General features: G+C 47.0%; 1 non-coding gene across 1 annotated transcript; it reads right to left on the bottom strand.

Annotated features, from left to right (window-relative positions):
* Window positions 1–5538: 5538 nt before the first annotated feature.
* On the bottom strand, window positions 5539–5645 carry LOC111826143. The gene has a single exon (XR_002829393.1). It is a non-coding gene; the product is annotated as a U6 spliceosomal RNA (small nuclear RNA).
* Window positions 5646–6485: the final 840 nt, after the last annotated feature.

The raw sequence follows: 6485 nt of genomic DNA, 5'->3' as shown, positions 1-6485 counted from the left end.
GTTAAAAAACCAGAAAGATTAGCAAGTGCTAGAAAGGTGGTAGCAGTTTAATAGCTCCAAACTAAGACTTTCTCCTCTGTGCGGTCAGAAAGCTTCAAAAGACTGGAGCCCTGGCCCGTGTGGCTCAGTTGGTTGGGCGTCCTCCTATGCACCAAAAGGTTGCCGGTTCAATTCCTGGTCAGGGCACAGCCGATCGATATTCCACTCTCACAGCCATGTTTCTCTCTCTCTCTCTCTCTCCCTTTCCCTTCCTCTCTCTCTAAAAATCAATAAAAATATTAAGAAAAGAAAAGACTGGAACAGGAAATAATTTACTTACTCTGTGGATTAAGTGTCATTTCATGCTAAATCATCTTCAGAACAAAAAACATGGCAAGCGTCCACCTTGAGAAGCTCTGGTATCATAGAGTGAGCCCAGGATCGGGGGGCTGGGGTCCTGGAATCTAATTCTCACTCAGTCTGGTCTTGCTGGGAGCCCCCTGTTCTGGTTTCTTCCTCTGTAAAATGGGAGAGATCAAACTAAACATCTCTAGGACTCCTCAAATTATGTCAAGCTGTGATTCAGTGAATGATCAATGTGTGTAACAACTCATTCAGTCATTCAACAGTCATTTATCAAGCACCTACTATGGACTAGCTTGGCCCTGGGATGCAGGTGGACACAGTCCCTGCCTTCACAGAGCTAGCGTAGAGTCTAGCTGGGAGCTGCCATGTCCAGGAGAATGTCAGCTATTCACTGGCCCAGCAGTACATTTGGGAGGAATCTGAAGCATTGTTCTCCTGCCTACTCAAATGTCCTGACTCTTCCTCTTCAGACCAACTGCATTTCAGAGCAGCTGACAGAACAGCTGTTGGCTTCCTGTGACCGGGGGTGCGATGCTCTGATTGACCAAAGTGTGGGGCATTCTTATCCTTGGAGCAGGACCTATAGTCTTTCCACCCCACACAGGTGCTGAGAGTGGGAGGAAGTGTCCTCCAGCGGAAAACTAGGGCACCATACTAGTAAGTGGAGAAAGGGTCAATGGACGCTGAGGGACTAAACACCACAGCCCACAGCCTTCCTCGTCTCACATCAAGTACCAGCATAAACACACCAGATTTTCCATTTACTTTGAGAAGAGGTGACATAAATAAATCCAGCTCTGGCCAGTGCTTCTCAGTGGTTAGAGCGCCGGCCTGTGCATCAAAAAGTCGAGGGTTCTATTTCCAGCCCTGGGTGATGTTCAGGAGGCAACTAATCAATGATCTCTCTCTCTCTCTCTCTCTCTCTCTCTCTCTCTCTCTTTTCTCTCTCTCTCTCTCTCTCTCTCTCTCTCTCTCTCTCTCTCTCTCTTCCCCCCATCCTACCTTCCCTTCCACTCTCTCTAAGAATCAATGGAAAAATATCCTTGGGTGAGGATTACAAAAAAAAAAAAGAAAGAAAGAAAAGAAATCCAATTATACTTTTAAACTCACCTCATCAAATAGGAATCACTCCAAAGAATTGTTTTATCCTTTCTAACTCGTTTTTTCCTCTGTAAAATGGGGATGTTGGTATTTATCCCCATGCAGCAGCTAAGAAGATTCAGAGAGATAATTCATATGAAAAGCTTAACAGAGCCCAGCTGGCGTGGGTCAGTGGTTGAGGGTCGACCTATGAACCAGGAGGTTCACGGATGGCAATTCCCGGTCAGGGCACACGCTCGGGTTTCGGGCTCAATCCCCAGTGTGGGGTGTGCAGGAGGCAGTGATTAATGATTCTCTCTCATCATTGATGCTTCTATCTCTCTCTCCCTCTCCCTTCCTCTCTGAAACCAATATATATAAAAGCTTAGTACAATGGCTGGCACATAAAAAAAGGCTCAACAAAACGGCAACTATTTTACTACCTGTTGTCCACTCAATCCAGTTCGTCAGACTCAGAAAGCAATGTCCTGTCCCGCCCAGGCTTCCTGGAATGTGACCTCCAGTTGATGATCTGCTCCAGCCTCCCCACAGGCCCAGCAAACCAACCTTGACCCTGGTCATTCAACTTACAGCCCTGAGTCATTCTCTGGGTTCAACGGCCCAAGGAGCTGTGCTTGGAACTCAATAAACTAATGACCATAAAAAACAGCCTAAACGCTGAGAGAGATGTGACCCACTTCTTTCCTTGAAAACTCTCCCAAATTCCCTAGAAGACTCACCCAGTCCATCTCTCCACTGATGATAACCCCGGGCCACTCCTACCTGCCTGTTTCAACCTGCCCTTGTTCTCCTAGTCTCATCCCCAGAACAAATTGTTTAACCCTCGGTTTTAAAGAGGCACACCCTAGAACAGGGGTGGGCAAACTTTTTGACTGGAGGGCCACAATGGGTTCTTAAACTGGACCGGAGGGCCGGAACAAAAGCATGGATGGAGTGTTTGTGTGAACTAATATAAATTCAAAGTAAACATCATTACATAAAAGGGTACGGTCTTTTTTTTTTTTTTAGTTTTATTCATTTCAAACGGGCGGATCCAGCCTGCGGGCCGTAGTTTGCCCACGGCTGCCCTAGAGCCTCCCTAACAACCCAAATCCTTTAAAATTCAAGGTCAGTGATTCCCTAACTCCCACGTGACCAAGGTGAAAATTTTCAGCTCACCTCCAAGACTCCCTGGCAATCCTCCCTTAAGACCTGCCCTAAACGCCCAGCCTTTAAAACCCCTCAAAACGAAGGTCTGGCACTTGCTCTCCCTCCCAGGAGTGTGCCTGTGCCTCCCCCGTCTTCTTCCCTACAGGCATGGGTCTCCTAAACTCTAAGGGACCCCATGAGGCTTGCAGCCAGGGCAGCACTGGGCAGTGGCAGCTCATCCCAGGCAAACCCCCTGAGCCTGTCCCCAGGTTCTCTTCACTCTGACTTTCAGTGAGCCAGAGCAGCCCAGCCTCGGCTCATTTCCCCAGCCCTTCCTTGTTTCACTGTCCCCAGCTTTCATGAACATCCTCTAAAAATCTCCTGGACTCACGTTGTGAAAATTTTCCTGCACAAAGTCAAGAACCCACACACCGCCGGCCGGCCTGAGGCAGACCCAGGGCCAGGTGGCCTTTCTGTAACACTGACAGCTAGAAGTGCCCAGGACACTCACCTGGGCCCCAGTGAGCTTCCCACAGACATCTCTCCTTCTAACCCAATGTTGGGGCTGGACAGACCCTTGCAGGTCTTATAATTTCAAGAAGCCCATCAGGAAAATTTGGAGAAAGAGTTTATTACTGACAGGCCCTGGAGCAGACTATGCCGGCCAGAGAGGGGGGGCGAGCACCGGTCCTGGGGTTCTGTGTTTATTGGGATTGAGGGTGGGGGTCTAGGGTTTAGTGTGCTCACTCTTTCTGTTTAATACTGGCTTTTATTGTTTTTCTTTAAAATATTTTAAATGTATTTGTTTATTTATTTGAGAGAGAGAGGAAGGGAGAAACAGTGCTTTGTTGTTCCAATTATTCACATGTTTATGCATTCATGGGGTGCTTCTTGTATATGCCCAGACTGGACATCGAATCCGCAACCTTTGAGTATCAGGATGATGGTCTAACCAACTGAGCTACCCGGCCAGGGCCATAGTGGGCTCACTCTTTATTGGTGAATTTAAAACATAAGAATGGGAATTTAGAGCTCAGAAAGAGAAAGGAAAAAACAAGTAGCCCAAATGGTCCTTTATCAAACTCAACCAAAATCTCTACAACAGAGGAGTCTGAGGTGGAGGAAGGGGTTGTGGCTCTTGATGGAGTGCCCGGCCATTTGCTAGTTCAGGGGAGCCTTCTTGAAATGGATGCTTTGCTGGAGTGGACTTGCATGTGGATGAAAAAGGAGTTCTACTGAAAGTTACCTCACAGGGTGATCTGATCATACATTCCTAACAGGGCAGGTCATGGTGGGTAGTCACGCCCCCGGCATAGAACTGCTTTAGTATATGAAGGTTATCTTTGCCTTTGCCACGCCCTGTCCATTGTTTTTTGTGCATCAAGGTTAACACCCCTTTGAAATAAGCTTAACCACCTTGAAGAGAGCACATAACCTTATTAACTATCACCTTCATGTAATCATCCCTACCTTTCCTCCTTAACCTCCAATGCATAAGAAGTAACTGCAAAACTGCCGTTTTTCGGAGCCTTTGAGATCTTGGTTCCTGGTGTTAACATAAAAACCACTGAAACCTGTAAATAATTTTGGTGAGTTTATTTGAGCCAAAAGGTCAACATATGCCAGGAAGCAGAACCTCAACGAATTGAGATAATGCTCCGGAGAATGGAGGGTTACATTTGTATTTATACATTGCAATCAAAGGAAAGGGAAGTAGGTGGGTTACATGAAATCCATTGGTGATAGACTAGAGAGGCGAGAGAAAGCAAAGCAGAGAAACCCCTAGGATTGGATAAAAAGTAAAATGATGGACACATACTTAGGTGGGTGCAGGAACAATTAACATGATAATGAAGGAATTTGTGGTAACTGTCCGGGCGTCCAGCACATTAGGTTGTGCCCCAAGGGGTCCGGAAAAAGGGAAGTTACAAGTTACCTAGACATTTCAAAGGGTATGTTATCATAGATGCAAAAAGACAGATAGGCTCAGTTAAGGTAAATGTTGACCTTGTCAGTGAAGATACTGGCCCAGGAGGTGACTACCCACCATAACTGCTTTTAGTTAAAGTTTAATTTCAGACCATCCTTTGTGGTTACTTTAGGTCTCTGAGTTTGCAAGACTGCCATGCAGGCCTCCCCTGAGCCTGTCAGGTTAGCATGTGGCCCCTTTCGTCCACACTGGTAATTGTCAGTTTTAGCTCAAATACTCATGAAAGTTCTCTACATTTTTTAACATTTCTTAGTGCCTTAAAAAGGAAAAACCTACTGTTAGGGCTCACGGGCTTGTGGAGATGCTGGAGTAAACAAGCCTATTGCATGCCAGTGGTATGAAAGTGTAGCTCCTACAATCACATGGTAGGCTACCCAATCTTGGTTTGTGTAAGTGCACTCTATGGTGCTTCATCTCAGGATAAAATATACTGCCTATCAATGCATTTCCCAGAATGTGTCCCATCATTAAGCTAAGCGGTACAGGACTGTAGTTGTAAATGCAATTCCTGGGAAAGACCTTGCTGACAATGCAGTTGGGGTGTTTGGAGTTGGAGCAGCCACTTGGAACCATGAGGTACAAACCCATGCTGATGTGACTGAGCACCCGAAGAGAAGGGATCTAGGCCGGGTCTTAGGTGCTCCTGCAGCCACTCTCCCAGCCCTCGATGACTTGCCTGCAAATGCTGTTTATGTGAGAGCAAAACAAGCTTCAGCATTGGTTTTACCTGAACCTGACTGACATAAACGCTGAACTAATGGTGGCCTCGAATGTATTAACATTTGTTATTGACACTTACAAGTGGGTCTACTGCTCCTTATTCAAGATTTTCAAGTAAACTTAGTATCTAAAACAGAGCTGAGGTAGCAGAGTAGGCCACTCTCAAATCTACCAAAGTGGCATGGGGTGGCCTATCCACTACCTTTCCACTGGTTCTCAAAGTTTTGGTCTCAAGGCTCCCTTACGTTCTTAAAAACTACTCTGAACCCTTCACGAATTTGCAGGTCATCCTTGTGTAGGGGCCATGCTAATCTTCTCGGTATCGTTCCGATTTTAGTATATGTGCTGCTGAAGCGAGCACCCAAGGGTCTCCAGTTTGATTCCTGATCAAGGGCGTGTATCTGGGTTGCAAGTTTGATCTCCAGCCCCAGTCGGGGGTGAGTGCAGGAGGCAAGCAATCCATGTGTCTCTCTCATATCGATGTTTCTCTCTCTCCTCTCCCCCTGCCTCCCTCCCTCCCTTCCACTCTCTCTAAACATTAATGGGGAAAATATCTCTGAAAATGATGATGCCTAAGACTCAGCAGTAGATATTAGTTTATGATTTGGTGGGGCCACCAGCATACAGTTTGTGTTTGATTTGGAGCCACCAGCATTCATCTCCCCCTCCTTTGGGAACCGTGCCTGCTTTTCCCTTTTGGGTAATACCCTCTCCTGCACTTTTAGCCCAGCTTAGAAAACGTGCAAGAGATGAGTCTACGCCCTCCCATTCATCATGGCCACAGTAACTCCTTCAAGAGGAGCATGAGCTGGAGCGCAGGAACGCAATAAATAACATGGTCTTTTCCTCAGGCTTAGCTAGGAGGGAATGTAAGATCCAGCGCACCAGCAGCCTCCCTGAGTCACACAGGGAGGCCCATGTGAGCCTGGAGCCAACACTGAGAGACAGAGACAGCGAGAAAGAGACGGACAGAGATAGAGACTGGTCCTGAGCCATTGGTCTTGGCCCCTAAGCCTGCCTGGGGAAGACACTGCTACTTGTATCCTCTTCTTCCATCTAATCAACAGACCCTCAGGTTAGTTAGCTCAGGAGCTCTATGTCCAGCTCAACATTCCTGGCTTCCCAGGCTCCCTGGCAGTGCAGGTTCTGGCCAATGACGTGTAGGCAGAAGTCAGTGCCTGGGGCTTCTGGGGAAGCTTGT

Source organism: Myotis lucifugus, unplaced genomic scaffold, assembly GCF_000147115.1.
Source record: "Myotis lucifugus unplaced genomic scaffold, Myoluc2.0 scaffold_56, whole genome shotgun sequence".
Classification (NCBI taxonomy): Eukaryota; Metazoa; Chordata; class Mammalia; order Chiroptera; family Vespertilionidae; genus Myotis; species Myotis lucifugus.
The sequence above is the reverse complement of the archived record's forward strand: the minus strand, read 5'-3'. Positions and strand labels throughout refer to the sequence as shown.